Here is a 26,515-nt window from a genome sequence, read left to right on the forward strand (position 1 = left end):
CAATTTCACAAAAACCTACTTACAACCTGACCAAAACCTACTTACAACTTCACCAAAACCTACTTACAACCTCAACAAAACCTGCTTACAACTTGAACAAAACCTGCTTCAAACCCTGCTCAAAACCTGATCAAAAACTACTTACATCCTGAAATAATAAACCTATCACCTAACTTTAACAACACGTTTTCAAGTCAATCTTATATTTTAGTTTAACCTGTTGAATCAACTTCATTAAACTCAAATTTTAAAGCTGTAATCCTATACCCAGCTGCTACCAAATATAAATGACCACACTGTATATTCAGCTAACGTTGATTTTCTAAACTGTCTACACATTTAATGTGTAGTCTGTGTGAGTAACGATGTTATATTGAGAATGTGTGTGGTATAGCAGTCTAACTAGAAAACGTACAAGTAAGTAAACTACAGGATGTTTTTGTTGGTGACTGGAAAGATCTGCATCGGAAAACTGCGCAACGGAAAACTGCGCACACAAAAGTGCGCAAGGGCATTTTTGTTTTCTTAAATTGAGCGTTTGTAGACACTGACAAAGAATGACAACATGCACACTGTAGCATAATAAAACATTTTTTTAACGAAATGTGATTAGCATTTTTAAGTGTATTAGCATAATTACTTTGTATTTGCGCATTTTTCTGTTTGCACAGTATACCGGGAATCGTTTTCTTTGTATTTTTCACATTAATACATATAGAAACATCAACACGTAACACATTTTATTAAGTTTTTTAATAGTAAAAATAAATTCTAGAAATGTAACCTTGGGTCTCTAAGAGCAAAGAACCAAGCAATAAAATTTCTATAAGAGACACGGTGGGGAGATAATCACCTGAATCTCGTGTTTATAGTTGTCACATTTAATTAAACAAAAAAAATTATATAGCTCTAGATGTGTTTGTTGAATTTTTGATATTCTGTACTTTAAATTTTGTTTCCGTATAGAAGTGCATGTTAAATTACTGGTCGTTCGGTAGCCTACAAATTTTTTTAAAGTAAGATGCAAATTGGAATGGCTTAATATATGAACTTTCATAGTCGGACGGTAGAGCGCATGACTACTAACACGAAAGGCACGAGTTCGTATACCGTCCTGGCGTCCACTTAGCTTTAATGGCTACTTGAATCACGGCCAGTAAAGTAACTGTGGCTGAGTTAGGTATACGTCAAACTATGCCAATGTCGACCTAAACCAGTAGCTCATTATCTCCGCCTCATTAGCTCTACTTTACAAGCTCAACTCACAGAAACGTTAAAAAAAATTAAACAAAAACGAAACATGGACCATAATATTGTGGACCTCACTTCATTCAACCAACGCTCACTTTAGCCGAAAGTTTTATTTCAGCCCATCCTAAGACGAGGATGTGCCTGTCAACAAATGTCCTTCTGGTGCCACTCATTATCAACATTCTCATTACTTATGCTAATTCTATTAATTGCGATCAGCCCAATGAAACAGTGATTGTAAGTATCTCATTTTTCTCAATCTAGAGGGTACGAATCCACATCAGCTTGCTATACACAGGAGGCATATATATATATATATATATATATATATATATATATATATATATATATATATATATATATATATATGCGTTGCATATGTGTGTATATGTGTGTTTTTATATATGCATATTTGTATGTTTATTTTTATGCAGATGTATATTTATACCTATAAGTATATTTATAAGTATGTATATTTATAAAGATATATATATATATATATATACATATATATATATATATATATATATATATATATATATATATATATATATATATAGAGAGAGAGAGAGAGAGAGAGAGAGAGAGAGAGAGATACATATATACTTATATACATATATATGTATAGAATACATATATTATATATATATATATATATATATATATATATATATATATATATATATATATATATATATATGTATATATATATATGTATATATATAGTATATGTATACATATATATATTTACATATATATATATATATATATATATATATATATATATATATATATATATATATATATATATATATATAACATACGGTAAATGTCAACATTATCCACGCGGACTTCCCATTTTTGTTTAACCCCAGGTAAACCCAAATTTCCCGTGTCCAGAAAACTTTGAGTGTGGTCAGCTGATGAACGCTAAGCCTGGATGTGTGAAGCCGCCTATCCTTGTGCAACAGTGTCACTGTGGGAAGGGGGTACCTTGTGGCACCAAGAACACCCATAGATTTAGGACCACCAGTTCTTCCTAGTAAGCCTTGTCTTATTTTTTTTTCTTTCGTAAACTGGCCATCTTTTTCTTAAGTGTTTCGAGAGCTTGGTGATCAATTCCTTGGCGATAAGTAATATTCACAGAAGCATACTTCAATAGTCCTTTTTCCTTCGTAATTGATTGTGTTGAAGTAATTTTGTACAACATAATTTGCGTATTTAGTGTCAAGGTGTTAGGGGTCGTCCACAAATGACGTCACACTCGTAAAGGGCAGGGGGGTCCGTAATTTTGTGACGGTGTGTGATGAAGGGGAGGGGGGGGGGGGGGTTCAGATGGTGTGACGTGACTTTTTTTGTATTATTAAAAAAAAGCAATGTTAGAAAACTGGTTTAGCCGTTATTTCGCGTTTTAGAAAACGGTTTTAATAAAGTGTAATAGGAATTGATCAAAATACTCTATGTTGACAGAGTTCGGACAAGATTTTGGAAATATTTCGATTTTTTAAAGAAAAATTCAACAGCAATTTTGAGGTGGGGGTCTATAATACAACCCACTATCTCAATATACGAGTCTATAATACAACCCACCATCTCAATATACGAGTCTATAATACAACACACCAACTACCTAAATATACAAGCCTATGATACAAAATCTATTTAACCCAACTCTACGAACCTATGACACAAATGCTATGTAACCCAATTGAACGAACCTATGACACAAATGTCATGTAACCCAACTGTACGAACCTATGACACAAATGCTATGTAACCCAACTGAACGAACCTATGACACAAATGCTATATAACCCAAATGTACGAACCTATGACTCAAATGCTATGTAACCCAACTGTACGAACCTATGACACAAATGCTATGTAACCCAACTGTACGAACCTATGACACAAATGCTATGTAACCCAACTGTACGAACCTATGACTCAAATGCTATGTAACCCAACTGTACGAACCTATGACACAAATGCTATGTAACCCAACTGTACGAACCTATGACACAAATGCTATGTAACCCAACTGTACGAACCTATGACACAAATGCTATGTAACCCAACTGTACGAACCTATGACACAAATGCTATGTAACTTGTTGTAAAGTGTGGTTCCGGTACAGGGTCTACGCTGAACGTGACGAACGAGGTATAGATCAAATATAGATGAGACAAGGTGGCTTGATCCATTTCTATAATTTTATTCCATTAATCCATACAGCTACATCAACAGCAGACACAGAACGAAGACTTCCTAACACAACCTCACATGACGACGACAAAACCAAGACTGACTTCCAACTATCTTCATGACAACCAAAACATTCTCTCTTACGTCACATCCAGAGGCGTAGCGACCCTTCCCGGCGCCCGGGGACAAACTTTCAATTTGGCGCCCCCCTCGGGAGCAACTTTTCGATTTGCACCCCCCCCCCCCTCAACTTTTCGATTTACACCCCCCTCGAACTTTCGATGTGCACCCCCCCCCCCCCTCAAACTGAAAAAATGCAGCTAAATTTACTTTTTAGTTTGTTTTTACAACCCATTTTGGCGCCCCCTAAGGTCGGCGCCCGGGGACATATGTCTCCCCCCTTTCCCCCCCCCCCCCCCCATCGCTACGCCTCTGGTCACATCCTTATTTATTCATGCATTCATAATCTTTTATTAATACCGCTACACACGTACTCTCAAACCATCGACAACTTTATTAACCCCATTCAACCACACACCTACTCTCAAACCATCGACAACTTTATTAACGCCATTCAACCACACACATACTCTCAAACCATCGACAACTTTATTAACCCCATTCAACCACACACCTACTCTCAAACCATCGACAACTTTATTAACCCCATTCAACCACACACATACTCTCAAACCATGGACAACTTTATTAACCCCGTTCAACCACACACATACTCTCAAACTCATTCCATACATTAAATTCCATTCACAACATAACCCAAATGTACGAACCTATGACACAAATGCTATGTAACCCAACAGCCGAGCGTACTGTAGGCCCATCTGTGGCCTCCCTAGGTGTAGACCTCAAGACACAGCCGTGCTTCTGATTAAAGACGTTCACAGTTTGGGCAGGGTGAATAACTTCAGGAAGGTGGGTCTTTGTCTAGATGGAGGGGGGGTGTTATAGATGGATCATAGGGAGATGGGGTTATAGAGCTCTAGTATGATAGGGGTTAAGAAGAGGTAGTATGATGATAGAGGTTAGGTAGGGGGTAGTATGATATGGGTCAAGTAAGGGTAGTATGATAGGGGTCAGGTAGGGGTAGTATGATAGGGGTCAGGTAGAGGTAGTATGGTAGGGGTCAGTTAGGGCTAGTATGATAGGGGTCAGGTAGGGGTAGTATGATAGGGGTCAGGTAAGGGTAGTATGATATGGGTCAAGTAAGGGTAGTATGATAGGGGACAGGTAGGGCTAGTATGATATGGGTCAGGTAGGGGTAGTATGATATGGGTCAAGTAAGGGTAGTATGATAGGGGACAGGTAGGGCTAGTATGATATGGGTCAGGTAGTGGTAGTATGGTAGGGGTCAGTTAGGGCTAGTATGATAGGGGTCAGGTAGGGGTAGTATGATAGGAGTCAGGTAGTGGTAGTATGGTAGGGGTCAGTTAAGGCTAGTATGATAGGGGTCAGGTAGGGGTAGTATGATATGGGTCAAGTAAGGGTAGTATGATAGGGGACAGGTAGGGCTAGTATGATAGGGGTCAGGTAGTGGTATTATGATATGGGTCAGGTAGTGGTATTATGATAGGGGTCAGGTAGGGGTAGTATGATAGGGGTCAGGTAGGGGTAGTATGATAGGGGTCAGGTAGTGGTATTATGATATGGGTCAGGTAGTGGTATTATGATAGGGGTCAGGTAGGGGTAGTATGATAGGGGTCAAGTAAGGGTAGTATGATAGGGGACAGGTAGGGGTAGTATGATAGGGGTCAGGTAGTGGTATTATGATATGGGTCAGGTAGTGGTATTATGATAGGGGTCAGGTAGGGGTAGTATGATAGAAGTCAGGTAGGGGTAGTATGATAGGGGTCAGGTAGGGGTATTATGATAGGGGTCAGGTAGTGGTATTATGCTATGTAACCCAACTGTACAAACCTATGACACAAATGCTATGTAACCCAACTGTACGAACCTATGACACAAATGCTATGTAACCCAACTGTACGAACCTATGACACAAATGCTATGTAACCTGTTGTAAAGTGTGGTTCCGGTACAGGGTCTACGCTGAACGTGACGAACGAGGTATAGATCAAATATAGATGAGACAAGGTGGCTTGATCCATTTCTATAATTTTATTCCATTAATCCATACAGCTACATCAACAGCAGACACAGAACGAAGACTTCCTAACACAACCTCACATGACGACGACAAAACCAAGACTGACTTCCAACTATCTTCATGACAACCAAAACATTCTCTCTTACGTCACATCCAGAGGCGTAGCGACCCTTCCCGGCGCCCGGGGACAAACTTTCAATTTGGCGCCCCCCTCGGGAGCAACTTTTCGATTTGCACCCCCCCCCCTCAACTTTTCGATTTACACCCCCCTCGAACTTTCGATGTGCACCCCCCCCTCCTCAAACTGAAAAAATGCAGCTAAATTTACTTTTTAGTTTGTTTTTACAACCCATTTTGGCGCCCCCTAAGGTCGGCGCCCGGGGACATATGTCTCCCCCCTTTCCCCCCCCCCCCCCCATCGCTACGCCTCTGGTCACATCCTTATTTATTCATGCATTCATAATCTTTTATTAATACCGCTACACACGTACTCTCAAACCATCGACAACTTTATTAACCCCATTCAACCACACACCTACTCTCAAACCATCGACAACTTTATTAACGCCATTCAACCACACACATACTCTCAAACCATCGACAACTTTATTAACCCCATTCAACCACACACCTACTCTCAAACCATCGACAACTTTATTAACCCCATTCAACCACACACATACTCTCAAACCATGGACAACTTTATTAACCCCGTTCAACCACACACATACTCTCAAACTCATTCCATACATTAAATTCCATTCACAACATAACCCAAATGTACGAACCTATGACACAAATGCTATGTAACCCAACAGCCGAGCGTACTGTAGGCCCATCTGTGGCCTCCCTAGGTGTAGACCTCAAGACACAGCCGTGCTTCTGATTAAAGACGTTCACAGTTTGGACAGGGTGAATAACTTCAGGAAGGTGGGTCTTTGTCTAGATGGAGGGGGGGGGGTGTTATAGATGGGTCATAGGGAGATGGGGTTATAGAGCTCTAGTATGATAGGGGTTAAGAAGAGGTAGTATGATGATAGAGGTTAGGTAGGGGGTAGTATGATATGGGTCAAGTAAGGGTAGTATGATAGGGGTCAGGTAGGGGTAGTATGATAGGGGTCAGGTAGAGGTAGTATGGTAGGGGTCAGTTAGGGCTAGTATGATAGGGGTCAGGTAGGGGTAGTATGATAGGGGTCAGGTAAGGGTAGTATGATATGGGTCAAGTAAGGGTAGTATGATAGGGGACAGGTAGGGCTAGTATGATATGGGTCAGGTAGGGGTAGTATGATATGGGTCAAGTAAGGGTAGTATGATAGGGGACAGGTAGGGCTAGTATGATATGGGTCAGGTAGGGGTAGTATGATAGGGGTCAGGTAGTGGTATTATGCTATGTAACCCAACTGTACGAACCTATGACACAAATGCTATGTAACCCAACTGTACGAACCTATGACACAAATGCTATGTAACCCAACTGTACGAACCTATGACACAAATGCTATGTAACCTGTTGTAAAGTGTGGTTCCGGTACAGGGTCTACGCTGAGCGTGACGAACGAGGTATAGATCAAATATAGATGAGACAAGGTGGCTTGATCCATTTCTATAATTTTATTCCATTAATCCATACAGCTACATCAACAGCAGACACAGAACGAAGACTTCCTAACACAACCTCACATGACGACGACAAAACGAAGACTGACTTCCAACTATCTTCATGACAACCAAAACATTCTCTCTTACGTCACATCCAGAGGCGTAGCGACCCTTCCCGGCGCCCGGGGACAAACTTTCAATTTGGCGCCCCCCTCGGGAGCAACTTATCGATTTGCACCCCCCCCCCTCAACTTTTCGATTTACACCCCCCTCGAACTTTCGATGTGCACCCCCCCCCCTCAAACTGAAAAAATGCAGCTAAATTTACTTTTTAGTTTGTTTTTACAACCCATTTTGGCGCCCCCTAAGGTCGGAGCCCGGGGACATATGTCTCCCCCCTTCCCCCCCCCCATCGCTACGCCTCTGGTCACATCCTTATTTATTCATGCATTCATAATCTTTTATTAATACCGCTACACACGTACTCTCAAACCATCGACAACTTTATTAACCCCATTCAACCACACACCTACTCTCAAACCATCGACAACTTTATTAACGCCATTCAACCACACACATACTCTCAAACCATCGACAACTTTATTAACCCCATTCAACCACACACCTACTCTCAAACCATGGACAACTTTATTAACCCCGTTCAACCACACACATACTCTCAAACTCATTCCATACATTAAATTCCATTCACAACATAACCCAAATGTACGAACCTATGACACAAATGCTATGTAACCCAACAGCCGAGCGTACTGTAGGCCCATCTGTGGCCTCCCTAGGTGTAGACCTCAAGACACAGCCGTGCTTCTGATTAAAGACGTTCACAGTTTGGACAGGGTGAATAACTTCAGGAAGGTGGGTCTTTGTCTAGATGGGGGGGGGGGGTGTTATAGATGGGTCATAGGGAGATGGGGTTATATAGCTCTAGTATGATAGGGGTTAAGAAGAGGTAGTATGATGATAGAGGTTAGGTAGGGGGTAGTATGATATGGGTCAAGTAAGGGTAGTATGATAGGGTTCAGGTAGGGGTAGTATGATAGGGGTCAGGTAGGGGTAGTATGATAGGGGTCACGTAGGGGTAGTATGATAGGGGTCAGTTAAGGCTAGTATGATAGGGGTCAGGTAGTGGTATTATGATATGGGTCAGGTAGTGGTATTATGATAGGGGTCAGGTAGGGGTAGTATGATAGGGGTCAGGTAGGGCTAGTATGATAGGGGTCAGGTAGTGGTATTATGATATGGGTCAGGTAGTGGTATTATGATAGGGGTCAGGTAGGGGTAGTATGATAGGGGTCAGGTAGGGGTAGTATGATAGGGGTCAGGTAGTGGTATTATGATATGGGTCAGGTAGTGGTATTATGATAGGGGTCAGGTAGGGGTAGTATGATAGGGGTCAGGTAGGGGTAGTATGATAGGGGTCAGGTAGGGGTATTATGATAGGGGTCAGGTAGTGGTATTATGATAGGGGTCAGGTAGGGGTAGTATGATAAGTGTCTGGTAGTGGTATTATGATAGGGGTCAGGTAGGGGTAGTATGATAAGGGTCAGGTAGGGGTAGTATGATAGGGGTCAGGTAGGGGTAGTATGATAGGGGTCAGGTAGTGGTATTATGATAGGGGTCAGGTAGGGGTAGTATGATAAGGGTCTGGTAGTGGTATTATGATAGGGGTCAGGTAGGGGTAGTATGATAGGGGTCAAGTAGTGGTATTATGATAGGGGTCAGGTAGTGGTATTATGATAGGGGTCAGGTAGGGGTAGTATGATAGGGGTCAGGTAGTGGTATTATGATAGGGGTCAGGTAGGGCTAGTATGATAGGGGTCAGGTAGGGGTAGTGTGATAGGGGTCAGGTAGGGGTAGTATGATAGGGGTCAGGTAGGGGTAGTGTGATAGGGGTCAGGTAGGGGTAGTGTGATAGGGGTCAGGTAGTGGTATTATGATAGGGGTCAGGTAGGGGTAGTATGATAGGGGTCAAGTAGTGGTATTATGATAGGGGTCAGGTAGTGGTATTATGATAGGGGTCAGGTAGGGGTAGTATGATAGGGGTCAGGTAGGGGTAGTATGATAGGGGTCAAGTAGTGGTATTATGAATAGGGGTCAGGTAGTGGTATTATGATAGGGGTCAGGTAGGGGTAGTATGATAGGGGTCAGGTAGTGGTATTATGATAGGGGTCAGGTAGGGGTAGTATGATAGGGGTCAGGTAGTGGTATTATGATAGGGGTCAAGTAGGGGTAGTATGATAGGGGGTCAGGTAGTGGTATTATGATAGGGGTCATGTAGGGGTAGTGTGATTATTTTTATTGTGGACAAGTGGGATTGAAAGAATATACACAACACAAACACAATACACACACAGAGTGAATAGATCTAAAGCACTGCGCATCTTTAACGTGAATCAAACAAAAGCTGCCACATGTGTTCTCTGCCATGTCCATCCCACACAGCTGCTGTGTCGTTGTCCTGCTGATATTAATGGCATCGTCAGCTACAGGTTCCACATGATTGACGACAAAGAAATCACTTATTACAGGTGTATGGCCGATGATCCATCGCGTAAGTTGTTATAGATTGTTAGCGTGTCTTTTGTATGTTTTCTTACAAATATTGAGGTATTTTGTAGGTTGCATGAAATTATTGAGGTATTTTGTAGGTTTTCTTTAAAATATTGAGATATTTTGGAGTTTTCTTAAAAATATTTAGGTATTTTGTAGGTTTTCTAAAAAATATTGAGTTATTTTGTAGGTTTTCTAAAAATATTGAGGTATTTTGTAGGTTTTCTTAAAAAATATTGAGGTATTTTGGAGGTTTTCTAAAAAATATTGAGGTATTTTGTAGGTTTTCTTAAAAATGAGGTATGTTGTAGGTTTTCTAAATATGACGTGTTTTGTAGGTTTTCTAGAAATATTGAAGTATTTTGTAGGATTTCTTTAAAAAATATTGAGATATTTTGGAGGTTTTCTAAAAAAATATTAAGGTATTTTTGAGTTTTCTTAAAAGTATTTAGATATTTTGTAGGTTTTCTAAAAATATTGAGGTATTCTGTAGGTTTTCTAAAAAATATTGAGGTATTTTCTAGGTTTTCTAAATATGAGGTATTTTGTAGGTTTTCTTTATAATATTGAGGCTCTTTGGAGGTTTTCTAAAAATATTGAGATATTTTGAGTTTTCTTTAAAATATTGAGGTATTCTATAGGTTTTCTTAAAAATATATGTGTTTCATAGGTTTTCTTAAGATATTATATTATTATAATGGTCTTTTATAGGATCTTAAATATAAGGGTCTTTTGTAAGTTTTTTTTAAAGATATGATACACAGGTTTTTTTAGGTTTTTTAAAGAAATATTAGTGTTTTTGTATAGGTGCTTAAGAATATTAAGGTTTATTGTATGTTTCTTAAAAATGCATTGACCATTTGTTACTTTTCCAAATGTAGAAAGTAGAGTTTTATATGTATGTTTACGCAGTGGCGTAGCGAGGTCGGGTGTCACCCGGTGCGGCACTTAATGGTGTCACCCCCCCCCCTCAAACTTACGATTTGCACCCCCCACCCCCAAGCGTCAAGTTTTTCTCTATATATTTTGCTATTTTTTGCCTTGGTGTCACCCCCCTAAATGGTGTCACCCGGTGCGGTCCGCCCCCCCCCCGCCCCCCCCCCCTCGCTACGCCCCTGTGTTTACGTATCTGTGTATTTTTCATGTGAATAAATTGAGTATATTTCCTACTAAATATACAAATATTTTGTATGTTTTCATATTAGGAACTAGCTTTTATGGGTATTTTTAATTTTTAATAATAATTATTATTTAATGTGTACATTTTATTTCTGTTATTAAATACTAGCTGCATCCCGTGCTCCGCCACGGTAAATCTTTTTAAAATATACCAACTTTGGAACAGAACAAAACAAACAAAAACACAACACAAACACAAACAAAACACAACCACAACACAACCACATTACAACCACAACACAATCACAACACAACCACAACCACAACACAACCACAAAACAACCACAACACAACCACAACACAAACACAACCACAACACAACCACAACCACAACACAACCACAACACACGGTAAATCTTTTTTAAATGTACCAAGTTGGGAACAGAACAAAACTAAATACAACACAAACGAACGCAAAGAAAAAACAAAAACAAAAAAACAAACACAACACTCAACATAAACTCAATTTAAATGTAATCATAAAGGCATATTGCTCACAGTCTATCCCGTAGCGCCAAATCGCGCCCTTTCCGAGCGCCGGCGGAAAATTTCGATTTACACCCTCCCACCTCCCTCGAAACTTTCGATTTCCACCCTCCCCCCCCCCCCTCTTGCTACGCCTCTGTTATAAAACCCCTAGCTTTTCCGCAAATAAATTAAAAGCAGTATTTAGAATATCCGTGTTTTACCGACCATATAGCACTTTATAAATTCATGCATTTTTTTCAGTACTTTTAAAAATTTACAATAAAGTTTCATGACTAAAACTATTGCGCACCTAATGAACGTGATGACTTAATATAGTAATGGAGAATAGTTGATTAAAAATTATAATTAGTAAACAGTACATTCAGTGAATAAAATAAATAAAAGATAGCCTTTTATCAATCAATGCTAATAATAATATTCCAACAATAATGTACTCTTACAAGTCTGCATAATTTGCATTCACATTTTGCTAATTATATTATTCCAACAATTATTCCGTCTTGCAGATTTTGCATTCACATTTTTAGCGTGAGTTCAATTTATCTTTGAATTACCTCCATTGGCAAAATTACTAAGCAGTTTAATTAGATTTTTCTACCGTACTGTTATTATGTTATTAATATGTATCCACTCTTTCTGGGAATATTAACGAAAACGATATTTGACATTGATCCTTTTAATATGTTTTAGCAATGTGCGTGTATTTAATATTCTCTTTACGTTATGCAAAATTGTACAAACAGTGGAAATTATAAAATAGCACTATGCCGTTATATAAACAAACCCTACTCAATTACTTATAATAAGACACTGCGGTGCACTGAAAAGCACAGCATGGTGCGTAGTTTATTTTATAGTCCCAAAATGTATAGCGATGACGGACGGAAGGACAGACACAGCCCGCTTATATTATAGATTATATTATAGATACTTTAAAATAAAAACAAGAATTTCTTTAATTAAAAAAATTATACACTCGCTTCTCTACCCTTACAGTGTATTCAAAAAAAGATCCTTGCAAACAGAGAAAATAATCTATACAGCTAAATCAATAAATACCTTGGCAAAACTTACCTTTATGTCGTATTGTAATATTTATAATACATTAATTTAATACACATTATGAGCATGAAATACCTAAAAGTACAAATATTTTTGAATAAATATCTTATGAATATTCGTTGTAAACAAATAAAATGTTTTACAATCTTTGAAATTACTTGTATTTTATTTATTGGGACTTGATCTTTTTACTTTCTCGTATATACGTAGTATAGAGAAAGTATTGTAATCGTGCAAAAAAAAAATCGAGATTTTTACAAATCTCGACGTTTTACACCTCACTGATACGGAAAAACATAATTTTGCAATCTTGTCCGTATGTCTGTGTGTGTGTGTGTCTGTGTGTGTGTCCGTGTGTAAACACGATAACTTGAGTACCGTTACAGCTAGGTTGATGAAATTTCATATATAAGTATTATATCAAAATCGTAGATCCGTATCAACTTTTGAGCGATTTCCGACAACCGGAAGTGGTACTTTTTCTACTTTGAATTTTTCAAAAGCCTATAGCTTGAGTACTATTTCAGATAGATAAATGAAATTTCACATGTAAGTAAAAGATCTAATTCCCTACCTTCTGTTAAATTTTGAGTAATTTCCGTTGACCGGAAGTAGTAATTTACGCTACTTCCGATTTCTCAAAAAACTAATGTAAATTTATTAAGTACTAATACTATTGCGCACTATTATACACACCTTTATTAGGCGTTCGCTTGGTGCGCAATTGTTTTTTTACTGAGATTCTTTTCTATTTTTACAAGCTTTTATTTAACTCACTTCCTCTGTCGTCAGTCGTCAGTCGTCAGTCTAGACGGAAACGCAGGAGTGAAAATTCGGAAACTTCTACTTGACCGATACGATTCACACTTGGCACGTGGGTCAAGACATGAAGACAATGCAATCTGAAACTAAATTTGACTTAATTGGATGCCTAATTGATTTTTTATGAATTAATTACAATTTGGACCGAATTAGTAGGCATGTCTAGCCAACCACACCACACGCGTCATCACCTTCAAGAGCTGCGCCATCACGTAATGGCTGCGTTCAAAAACCATTGCGCGCCTACTGAACGTGATGTTCAGTAGGCGCGCAATGGTTTTTAGTCATGTAACTCTATTGTAAATAAAACATGTAAAGTACTGAAAAAAAAATTCATAAAAAACGTTTTAATAACAAGCTTTTATGTAATGATGCACTAAAAAGTAGAAAATAAATTATAGACTACTATTTAAATAACTATAAAGAAAAGCGTGGGTGTCTTCCTTAACATTAGTAAAGGTATCCAATAGATACTAAAGTGACCCACGCTTTTCTTTATAGTTATTTAAATAGTAGTCTATAATTTATTTTCTACTTTTTAGTGCATCATTACATAAAAGCTTGTTATTAAAACGTTTTTTATGAATTTTTTTTACAAGCTTTTATTTAACTCACTTCCTCTGTCTGTCGACAGTCTGTCGTCAGTCTAGATAGAAACGTAGGAGTGAAAATTCGGACAGTTCTACTTGACCGATACGATTCACAGTTGGCACGTGGGTCAAGACATGAAGACAATGCAATATGAAACTAAATTTGACTTAATTGGATGCCTAATTAATTTTTTATGAATTAATTAAAATTTGGACCGAATTAGTAGGCATGTCTAGCCAACCACACCACACGCGTCATCACCTTCAATAGCTGCGCCATCACGTAATGGCTGCGTTAAAAAACCATTGCGCGCCTACTGAACGTGATGTTCAGTAGGCGCGCAATGGTTTTTAGTCATGTAACTCTATTGTAAATAAAACATGTAAAGTACTGAAAAAAAATTATAAAAAAAGTTTTAATAACAAGCTTTTATGTAATGATGCACTAAAAAGTAGAAAATAAATTATAGACTACTATTTAAATAACTATAAAGAAAAGCGTGGGTGTCTTCCTTTACATTAGTAAAGGTATCCAATAGATACTAAAGTGACCCACGCTTTTCTTTATAGTTATTTAAATAGTAGTCTATAATTTATTTTCTACTTTTTAGTGCATCATTACATAAAAGCTTGTTATTAAGGGGGTAGGCTCCAGAAAAAACCAACTTCTTAATTAAAACCTTTTATTGATTCATTTGTGTATATCTAAGTTAGGGTACTTGAAGGAAAATATTTCCATGCATCAGGGAATATTTTGAAAAAATGGTTGCCATGGCAACGGCGGCCATCTTGAAAAAAACATCCTTTTCTGGAGTTCTAAAATTTCATAAACTAACATAAATATCGGCTATATAACCATTGATCCTTCTTGTACTAACGCTAATAGAGTCAGCTGGCTAGTTTTTATAACAGAAATCACTCTAGAAATATTTTTTTTTAATTTTCAAAATTTGGTGTGACGAAATTCCAATGAAAATAATGCTAAATTCAATGGAATTTCACCACATATTTTTTTGAAAATTTGAAAAAAAATATGTCTAGCTGTGTTTCGGTTACAAAAATTAGCCAGCTCACTCTATTGATGTTAGTACAATAAAGATCAATGATTATATGGGCGGTTTATATGTTACTTTAGGAAATTTTAGAACTCCACAAAAGGTAGTTTTTTCCAAGATGGCCGCCGTTTCCATGGTAACCATATTTTCAGAAGAGTCCCTGGTACATCCAAATAGTTTTCCTTAAGTACCCTAACTTATACATACACAAATAAATGAAAAAGGCTTTTTAACTAAAAAGTTTTTTTCCCTGTTTTTTTCGGGAGCCTATCCCCTTAAAACGTTTTTTATGAATTTTTTACAAGCTTTTATTTAACTCACTTCCTCGTCAGTCTGTCGTCAGTCTAGACGGAAACGCAGGAGTGAAAATTCGGACAGTTCTACTTGACCGACACGATTCACAGTTGGCACGTGGGTCAAGACATGAAGACAATGCAATCTGAAACTAAATTTGACTTAATTGGATGCCTAATTGATTTTTTATGAATTAATTAAAATTTGGACCGAATTAGTAGGCATGTCTAGCCAACCACACCACACGCGTCATCAATAGCTGCGCCATCACGACCACGTAATGGCTGCGTTCAAAAACCATTGCGCGCCTACTGAACGTGATATTCAGTAGGCGCGAATTGGTTTTTAGTCATGTAACTCTATTGTAGATAAAACATGTAAAGTACTGAAAAAAGAATTCATAAAAAACGTTTTAATAACAAGCTTTTATGTAATGATGCACTAAAAAGTAGAAAATAAATTATAGACTACTATTTAAATAACTATAAAGAAAAGCGTGGGTGTCTTCCTTTACATTAGTAAAGGTATCCAATAGATACTAAAGTGACCCACGCTTTTCTTTATAGTTATTTAAATAGTAGTCTATAATTTATTTTCTACTTTTTAGTGCATCATTACATAAAAGCTTGTTATTAAAACGTTTTTTATGAATTTTTTTTTAAAAGTTTCAGTGTTTAAAATGGATTAAAAATCATAACTATATCCCCTGTTGTTTTATATAAGAATATTCGAGAAAGTTTAGGGGAGATCACTACCGGTTTATTTAATTTATTTCTTGTTTGTGGTTTTTAGCGCAATTTCCATTCTGGAGAATTGCGTTTATTAACTCGTCATTTTTGGGAATGGATGTATGAATGGATGAATGGATGTGTGTCCGCAGCTTTAAGTCGTCTTTAAGTCGTATCTCCTCCTCAACGAAGCAATATCGAGGACTAGTTCCAAAAGAAAATATGTTAAGCAAGTTCCGAGGATGAACATAGGCCAAAAAAATTCCCGGAATTTCTTCCTGGATTTCCCGGAAAAGCCAAAAAACCTCGGAAAAAAATGCAGTTTTTGGTCCATATCTCGGCAACCAGATCACTTAGTGACTTGAAACATTTACCAATCGTTTCCTGCTATATTTAGAACAATATTGCCGAAGAAAGTTTTCAAAAATATCCTTTCGTTCGGTCACAAAAAAAAAATTAAAAGCGCGACAACTAAACACCCCCTACACGTCTGCATTATTTAAAATTACATTATTACATCTCGATTTAAAATTGTTATGTATAACATAAGGAAATTGCGCTTAAATTGTCACTAGACTTTTTATTAACTTGGTTTTTTTTCGATATTTTTATACATGTTGTATGATATGGGTATGTAAAACAAGTGTGTGATTTGACGTATGGGCAAAAGCTGTGACATATATTGACATATGGACAAATTGAAGCACTGACATATATTTACAAATTGAGAATTGGTCTAACACACCGACACATATTTACAAACGGACTAATTGAAATATATTCTTTGAGATGTTTCACCGGGACGCTTTTGTCGGGAATCCAAATAGCTGGAGCCCTTTTATCGGCAGCCAAAATGACGGGAGCCTATTGGTTGGGAGTCGAAATGACAGGAACCGTTTAGACACGGCCAATCTTGACGCCGTACTCCTGAATCTATGTAGGTATATATTGTTTGACGCTGTGTCATGTCAGTAATTAACATTTGACACGTAGACATGTCAGTGAAATGACTGTCAGTATTAGGACGGCTGCCTGCAGACCTCCAATTATCGTCATACCATACAACTTTTTAAATAAGTTTATTTTTCTTTAAGTTTTAAAACGTTTTGAAAATAAACAAAATAAATATATACTCACCACTGTTTTAAAAAATCAATCTCATTTCTTTCAATCAATTCCATGCACTATTGCTAACATTTTCTTTTAGCCCAGGGGTCGGCAACCTTTTGAAGCGGAAGAGCCAAAAGTTACAACTTTCAAAATTTCCCTGGTTTTAAAGAGCCACTAACACTTTTTTTATATCAAATATTTTATTTTTTTATTAAGATTATTAGTATTTGTTCAAGGAGCTGGAGAGCTTGCTTGCCTGTTGAAAGTTTTATCAAACCTGGCTCATAACTTGTTTTCAGTTTCAAGTACGCCTTTAGATTTGTATTACTTAGTTGGCTTCTATACTTTGTATTATATTCATGCAAGGAAACGCTTGCTCGCATGAATGAATTGTGAAAATACAATAAAATAACTATTAATATTTGTGAATGGAGCTGAAGAGCCGCATCTCGGCACCAAAAGAGCCGCATGCGGCTCGCGAGCCGCAGGTTGCCGACCCCTGTTTTAGCCTATTCACTTCACGGTGATTTATATTTCTTTCAATCCGCTTTCCTCTATCAACAAACCATACAAGCTTACACCAGCCCTACATTAGTATGTTGTAGAGTAGCGATTTCTGACGCAACTTTTACGTAAGGACAGAAAATGGAAATGAATTGGAAATTAATGGGTTTACATCCAAGGGCTGTTTGTGTTCTGGGGGTACGGCTATTCTTTTATGAACTAACGTAAACCCTACGCACTTATTAGCAGCAGTTAGTAATCATTAACCTTTTCTTCTAATAAAATTAACCCGTGTAATTAGCCGAAGCGACGGTACCATAATGTTATAGATTTATGTAGTGTTTGGTAAAACGATATGTTGGGTGTGTAAATTTTCGACTTAGAAAAAAAGTACTGTTAGAAATGCCTAATTCAGTAGAAAGTCTTACAGTGAAAGCGTTTTTCGTTATACAACTTTTGTTGTTGGAAATGTTGAAGCCTTAGAAATATCAGGGTGTATGAAAAGTTCAGTTGAAGCAGTATTGCTGTAGGGCTCGGAGACCTATAGAGCATCATTTGTTTACATTCAATACTTAATTGTGTTGGAAGAAATCAATATTAGTTTAGAATTATGAGAATGAAGAAAAAAAGATATGTCAAATTGTTAGAAATAGCAAGGGTTACATCTTGTCATATTTTAGAGTTGTGTATTTCGAGGAAAGTAAAGTTTTTAGCTATAAAGAAGTTACGGGTTGGGGGAAGTATAAAAAAAAGTAAAAATAAAAATCTCGAGTTCGGTTTAGAGATGCATTACGTATGAAGGCCCTGAGCTGACTCAGCGCTAATGACTACCTGACTTAAGTGGTGGCTTATAAAGGCGAATGAAAACAGAACTAACCACACGACACCTTCATATTGCAAGATGCGATAAATAAACACTACACTATTTGCTGTATAGACGTTTTAAATTATTCTTCATTAAAGTAGGAAAAATATTTATTTTCATTACTTCTTCTTTATTTCTTATACATTCGATACAAAATATATTATGGGGGTGTTCCTACAAAGCGTGAGGCTCTAAAGTTGACCCTCAAATCAGTAAAGCCTCTAGATGAGGCTCGATAACTGGGGACAGCAACTCTTCTAGGAGAGACAACTCCAAAATCAATCAACTGCTGCCTTGTAGTTTGCTCTTGGTTGGACAAAGGCTATGGAAGCAAATCCAAAAAGAAAAGCAGGCTGAAATCGGAGTCACGGGCCATATGACGCTAGAATTAAGAACGAAGAAGAAGAATACGTCTCTGTTCAAACTTTTAAATGTGCAACAAATGATTTCGATCAATAAAATATTTCTTCGCTCGGAAATAATGGGTTATTATTTTAAAACGCCGGAAGGATAATATAGTATCGAATCGATTTTTTTTTCTATCGGCGTCGATATTGGGGTCGTCATTTTGGGATTAGAGTGGCGTTTAGCTCTAAGTCCGTGGATGTAATTAGAATAAGGGTTACCGTTATAATTACGTCGGGTTAATCTAGAAATGGTTTTGGCGTTGTGTTGGTACCAAAACAAAATAGGTGTGGACACGTTTCAGCTGACATTTCAATGATTGTATGTGAACCACTGAACACCACTTAGTTGTGTTTTGAATAAGGCGTAGGCCAGTGCATTAAATATTGAAGCTTAAAACAAACTCGAAACAAATTTCCAATCAATAGATTTTAAAGAGCAATCGATCGGGTCATACCGTTCAGATAATTGTGGTATCCTACTGCCTTATGCATATTTTTTTTTTTTTTTGCCATTATGAATCTCTTTGTTTTTGCGCTTGTTATTGTCTTTGTTATAGCTCAGCTTTAATGAGAATGCACGTGCTGCAGGATGCCAGAACAAAGAGACTAGGCACTGTAGAAAATAAATGCCAAACGGGCATTCCGACCAAGTTTTTGTACCAGAGACTCTAAACAAGAAAACTCAATGAGCTTAAAGCTGCCAGGCGCAACAGTACAAAATCTGCATAGTGTACTTTCATTTCGTCCATCGGGGATTAGTAAAAATACAGTAAAACGCTATATACCACTTTGGTTTCTCGCAAAAATATTGTAACTACAGATTTTACGAATGGGACGGCGTGGTCGGGTGGTAGTGTACTCGGTTGTCAACTCGAGAGTTTCTAGTTCGGATCTCGATTCCGTCTCGTGACTGCAGGACGTCCTTGAGTCCACCCAGCTCTAACGGAGACCTGACTCACGTTGGGGAAGTTAAAGACGGCTGGGCGTAGTGCTGACTACTCCGTCCCTTCAGACGCGGAGGTCACGAAACAGACTCTACTTCCTCTGAATAATGGATTGTTACGTCTGAATGGGAAACTTAAAGTTCCCTTTCAAACCAGACGGTCTGTGGGGCAAGTGAAGTAGAGTTCACTGGTTTCTATAATGAAGAGATAGTGTGGTCAGCGACGGTATACTGACCTGAACCCGGATTCGAACTCGAGACTTATAGGTTAGCAGTCCAGCTCTCTACCGCTAGGTATTAAAAATTGTTTGGGTTTTCCCTGGGGATGTCTTTAAACAGCTTAAACTACTGATCCCTTAGATGGTTCAACTCATTCCTAGACTGTATCCTGGTTCGTTCGCAGAATAGAACAATGCTCAGAAAAATTACAGAACAATACAGGTATTTTTTAAAATTAAATGTATTTACAATTTTTTAAAATCATGTACGTTTTTCGTAATACGTGTCATCGTATTCCTTCATATAAGTTTCTTTCAGGCATCTCGTTGGTGGGGGGTGGGAGTGAAAAAACTTTAATCACTTCCCCTTCCTCTGGGAATTTAACTGCGCCCCCTCCCCTAAAGGTCAGAGTGAGCTCCCCCCCCCCCCCCCCCCAAAGCACACAAAATCCGGAAAAAAATGTCGGAAAGTAATGCTTTATCATCTTATCTAAGTTATACAAATCTGAGGGCTGAGGAATAAGATATTTGTTTGTTTGTTTAAGCCATCCAACATAAACTTAATTTAGAACGCAGAAGAAGAAGAAAGAAGATACAGAAAATTTCCAATCCACAATTTCCACTAAAAAAAACATGCTGTGTTCTTAAAGATTTGCTGTTTCATGAAAAAAAAAGTTCCATTTAGAAGTTAAACGAGCATCATGCTGAGCTAAATATAAATTGGTTTTAGTGTATAATTATTTTTAAAATGTTTACCTCAGAATATAGATTAATCGATATTAGATTATACATGTGTTATTCTTACACTTCAACATGCCTTATTATAGAACAACAAATTAATTTTGTAAAAAAATAACTTTAAAAACTGTGGTATTGATTTGGTGATTAGGGGCGGGGGGGGGGGGGGGAATGTGTGTCGGTTTACATGTAAAATGGGACGACACAAAAAAATATCCGCCAGTGGTCACCAATAGACGCGGTTGATCACCACTCAACCGTGACCGGCCGTACACATCCTATGAAAACAGAAATCGAAGCCGCCGATTGAGGCAGCGAGGGGAAGAAATCGCCTCCTCCCAATCCGCTGGAGATTGGGAAAAAACAATCTTTTCAGTGTGTGAATCCGTGCTTGATGGTGACACAAAAGATCCATCGTGAGCGTGTGGTGAGATGGTGGTGGTGACACTAAAGATCCATCGTGTGGTGAGACGGTGTGCGTTACATTCTGTGTCACGCGTCACTTGGCTTGTGTCTAGTTTAAAAGGACATTCAACCTGTCTGGTTCTCGCAAGTTGGTAAGGGGAAAGCACTCTTTTATGAATCGGAGTTATTGAACTTAATTGAAGGGAAAGCACTACACTCCAAATATGTGTTTTTTATGTTAACGATATTTTTAAAACAAAATTACAAGCTTAGATTAGAAACGTTTTTTTTGTTTTACGTTATAAATTAAAAGGTTTTTCTTTTTTTAAATTTACTTTTATCAAAATAAAAAAAAATATTTTGAATAAAAATTAATGGTTACAAATTTAAGGCTTCAAAATGTGAAAAGACTTGTTATATTGAAAGATATAGATATATTTTTCTCAATTGAATAACAGTTTGGATCTCAGGGGGCTTAAAAATTGATCAAGCTTGTATTTAAGCTTCGATAATAAACGATCGATAATCTAATATCTTATTCCAGTAGTTTTCAAGCGATCAGTTTCAACGCATAAATTGTGTAATTCCTTAAAGGATATGCACCGTTATACTCGGTGGATTTGTTAATACTCCGGTATGTACTTGCAACCTCTATCCTGGTGAATTCTCCACGCGCGACTTCTAATCTACACTGGCGAGTTCATGGTCTGGCTTCAAGTCAGACACGTCCATAGATTACGACAAGCAGACACGTATGGTATGGGACAGTGTTGGTTCGTTAAAGTATAAACATAATTTGACATTGGACATCGTGCTAGCTGTAGTTGAAACCCTTTGTCTGATGTCATAGACGACGGAGGATTGATTTCTGTAGGGAGGTGTGGATGAATGAAGCGGCGAAATCATTCTTAGGTGCTAATGTACTAGCCATTAGTTTAAAAACTAATGGATTGTTATATTAATTAGGATGAGTCGAAAAGTGTAATTCAATTCTTTTGATATGTGGATTTGTTGATGAATTATTTAGCGTCGAAAACATTCATAGGAGTTGATGTACTTTGGATTAATTAAATATAAATGGATTAGTTAAATTTATTTGGATAAGTCGAAAAAAAAGTGATTAAGTAATTTAGATGTGTGGATTTCAGGATGAATTAAGAGTCCAAACCTATTATAGTTGCTGATAAACTTTGGATTAGTTAACTATAAATGGATTTGTTAAATTAATTTAGATGAGTCGAAAACAAATGTGTGAGTTAAAAATTTAGATGTGTGAATTTATGGTAGCCTCAAGAACATCATGTTTCCTAGTGTAGAATGTGTTTTTTATCTGTGGATTGTCATAGTTATACAAAGACCAACAAGTAAGTATTGAAATTATATACTTGGCCTATCATGATGATAATTAGTAACAAAAAATAAATCACAATTTATTACTAATGGGTCATCCATAAATGACGTCACACTCGTAGGGGGGAGGGGGGTCCGTAATTTTTTGACGAAGTGTGATGAGGGGGAGGGGGGGGGGTTCAGATGTTGCGACGTCACATTTTGCATTATAAAAAGCAATGTTAGAAAACTAATTTTAGACGTTATTTCGCGTTTTAGATAACTGTTTTAATAAATTGTAATAGTTTAGACAAGATTTTAGAAAAAAATCGATGTTTAAAAAAAATTCAACTTCAGTTTTGAGGGGGAGGGGGTTGTAGGTTGAGGTGTGACGTCATTTGGGGGGGTCTGGCTTTTTGTGACGACGTGTGACGGAGGGGAGGGGGAGGTAAAAAATCGTCAAAAAAAGCGTGACGTCATTTATGGATGACCCCTAAAACTACATGATGAGAATTACTGTTTTTACAGTCACCTTCATCATTTTAATTTTTTTATGATTCTTATTATTATTACCATAAAAATTATTATTTCTATTTATTATCATTAAATGTATTAATAATAATAATAATAATAATAATAATAATAATAATAATAATAATAATAACAATAATAATAGCATTTTATAATTATCATTATTATTAGTAGTAGTATTTTTACTATTATTATTATTAGTGCTTTCATTATTATTATTATGAGTGTAGTTGTACTTATTATTACTGCTATTGTTTTTATCATCATCATCTATCTATAAATATATATAATTCTCTTCTGGGAGCCGTTAGAAAACAAGCTGCAAGCGCCACCTTGCAGTCCCCTCTCTTTCTCTCTATCACTATCACTACCACCCCCACCCCACCCCCACATTGTCTGGTGAGCGGTGTTCACTCTAAATGTTTACAAAGCTAAATGTTTACAAATCGTAGAGCCGTAGAGCCGGGTTTCTATTAGGGGCAGATGATTTTAAACTTACAGGAGGTTACTAAGAAATAACTAACAATGTCTTAGTGAGCTGTGTTCACTCTAAATGTTTACAAGCAGAGCCGGGTTATGTAACGACTATTAGGGGCAGATAATTTAGTTTAAAACAATTTTAAACGTAGGGGGGGGGGGAGGGGGGGAAGGAAGGGGGGGGGTGGGGCTATGGTCCTTAACGAGCTACTTATAGTGTTTTAAAGAAATATTTTCAGTGGCAGCGTTGGTACTGTCGAATTCACAAATTATGAATTACTGAAAAGTAGAAACAAATAACAACTAAATAGCGGCGTATGTTATGCCGCGGGCCGGCTCGTTATTAATATTCAAGGACTTATTTTCTCCAGCAGTCATGTACATATTATTTCGCACATACAATAAGTTAATTGACCCCCACCCCTACACCATACAACTTTGACATAAACGTTATTTAGCATTCCATTTAATCACACCCATATTGTATAACAATTTTTGGAATAACGAACATACAATCCACCGCACAAAGTTTTTAAAATAAAAATGTTTGAAAGATAAAACAAGAATCTCAGCCATCTCTTACTCTCTTTGTGGCGTCGTGGCCTAGTGGTAGAGCACTCGACTGCTAATCTAGAAGTCTCGAGTTCGAATCCGGGTTAGATAAGTACCTAACTCACGTTTGAGAAATTAAAGGTGACTGGCCATAGTGCTGACCACACTATCCCTTAATATGCCGAGGTCACAAAAACAGATAAACTCTACTTCACCTGACCGTCAGGTTCGAAAAGAGAACTTTACTCTCTTTTTTATGTATAATATATAGCTATATACAATTACACATACATTCATAGTAATGTATTATAACTTTGTCAGTGACAGACGGCTGTAGTGACATGTCAGTGTCAGGTGTCATATACAAGTACTGCTCGCCCAGTGTCAGTCGGTCAGTGGCAGCAGGTAACTGTGCGGCCCTGGGCATGAGGTTACTGCAGACGCAAAGTAAGGCGGACTTTGATTACTGGGGAGGTTACTTGTACAACAGTGGGGCGCCAGCTGTGTGGGTAGGAGCTGTGTGGAGCACTACGTTGGCTGGTAAGTTGTGGGGGGTGTGTGGGGAGTGTGTGGGGGTGTGATGTGGGTAGGAGCTGTGTGGAGCAGTACGTTGGCTGGTAAGTTGTGGGGGGTGTGTGGGGAGTGTGTGGGGGTGTGATGTGGGTAGGAGCTGTGTGGAGCAGTACGTTGGCTGGTAAGTTGTGGGGGTGTGTGGGGAGTGTGTGGGGGTGTGATGTGGGTTGGAGCAGTGTGAAGCAGTACGTTGGCTGGTAAGTTGTGGGGGTGTGTGGGGAGTGTGTGGGGGTGTGATGTGGGTTGGAGCAGTGTGAAGCAGTACGTTGGCTGGTAAGTTGTGGGGGTGTGTGGGGAGTGTGTGGGGGTGTGATGTGGGTAGGAGCTGTGTGGAGCAGTACGTTGGCTGGTAAGTTGTGGGGGGTGTGTGGGGAGTGTGTGGGGGTGTGATGTGGGTAGGAGCTGTGTGGAGCAGTACGTTGGCTGGTAAGTTGTGGGGGGTGTGTGGGGGTGTGTGGGGGTGTGATGTGGGTAGGAGCTGTGTGGAGCAGTACGTTGGCTGGTAAGTGTGGGGGATGTGGGAAGTGTGGATGATGGGAAGTTGTGGGTGGTGTTGGCAGGAAATGGGGGTGGGAAGTGGGGGGTCGGAAGTGGGGAAAGTGGGGTGGGAAGTGGGAGAAGTGGGGTGGGAAGTGGGGGGTGGGAAGTGGGGTGGGAAGTGAGGGGGGAAAGTGGAGTGGGAAGTGGGGAATATGGGGTGGGAAGTGGGGGAATCGGGGTGGGAAGTGGGGGAATCGGGGTGGGAAGTGGGGGTGGGAAGTGTGGGGTGGGAAGTGGGGGAAGTGGGGTGGGAAGTGGGGGTGGGAAGTGGGGGTGGGAAGTGGGGGGTGGGAAGTGGGGGGTGGGAAGTGAGGTGGGAAGGGAGGGTGGGAAGTGGGGAAAGTGGGGTGGGAAGTGGGGAAAGTGGGGTGGGAAGTGGGGAAAGTGGGGCGGGAAGTGGGGGTGTGAAGTGGGGGAAGTAGGGGATGTGGGGGTGGGAAGTGGGGAAAGTGGGATGGGAAGTGGGGAAAGTGGGTATGGGAAGTGGGGAAAGTGGGTATGGGAAGTGGGGGAAGTGGGGTGGGAAGTGGGGGAAGTAGGGGATGTGGGGGTGGGAAGTGGGGGTGAGAAGTGGGGAAGTGGGGTTGGAAGTGGGGTAAGAAGTGGGGGTGGGAAGTGGGGGTGGAAAGTGGGGTGGGAAGTGGGGGAAGTGGGGTGGGAAGTGGGGTGGGAAGTAGGGTGGGAAGTAGGGGTGGGAAGTGTGGGAAGTGGGGGTGGGAAGTGGGGAAGTGGGGTTGGAAGTGTGGGGTGGGAAGTGGGGGAAGTGGGGTGGGAAGTGGGGGTAGGAAGTGTTGGGTGGGAAGTGGGGGAAGTGGGGGAAATGGGGTGGGAAGTGGGGAAAGTGGGTATGGGAAGTGGGGGAAGTAGGGGAAGTGGGGGTGGGAAGTGGGGGTAAGAAGTGGGGAAGTGGGGTTGGAAGTGGGGTGGGAAGTGGGGGTGGGAAGTGGGGTGGGAAGTGGGGAAAGTGGGGTGGGAAGTGGGAAGTGGGGAAGTGGGGTGGGAAGTGTGGGGTGGGAAGTGGGGGGAAGTGGGGGTGGGAAGTGGGGTGGGAAGTAGGGTGGGAAGTGGGGGAAGTGGGGGTGGGAAGTGGGAAGTGGGGAAGTGGGGAAGTGGGGTGGGAAGTGTGGGGTGGGAAGTGGGGGAAGTGGGGGTGGGAAGTGTGGGGTGGGAAGTGGGGGAAGTGGGGGTGGGAAGTGGGGGTAGGAAGTGGGGTGGGAAGTGAGGTGGGAAGGGAGGGTGGGAAGTGGGGAAAGTGGGGTGGGAAGTGGGGAAAGTGGGGTGGGAAGTGGGGAAAGTGGGGCGGGAAGTGGGGGTGTGAAGTGGGGGAAGTAGGGGATGTGCGGGTGGGAAGT

General features: G+C 39.3%; 1 long non-coding RNA gene across 1 annotated transcript; it reads left to right on the forward strand.

Annotated features, from left to right (window-relative positions):
* The first annotated feature begins 329 nt into the window (after positions 1–329).
* On the forward strand, positions 330–4,390 carry LOC131953442 (uncharacterized). The gene is made up of 4 exons (XR_009388643.1): positions 330–417; positions 1,370–1,488; positions 2,127–2,293; positions 4,279–4,390. It is a non-coding gene; the product is annotated as an uncharacterized LOC131953442 (long non-coding RNA).
* The last annotated feature ends 22,125 nt before the right edge of the window (positions 4,391–26,515 follow it).

This window comes from Physella acuta, unplaced genomic scaffold (assembly GCF_028476545.2).
Source record: "Physella acuta isolate Inbredline_101_S28 unplaced genomic scaffold, ASM2847654v3 ptg000922l, whole genome shotgun sequence".
Lineage (NCBI taxonomy): Eukaryota > Metazoa > Mollusca > Gastropoda > Physidae > Physella > Physella acuta.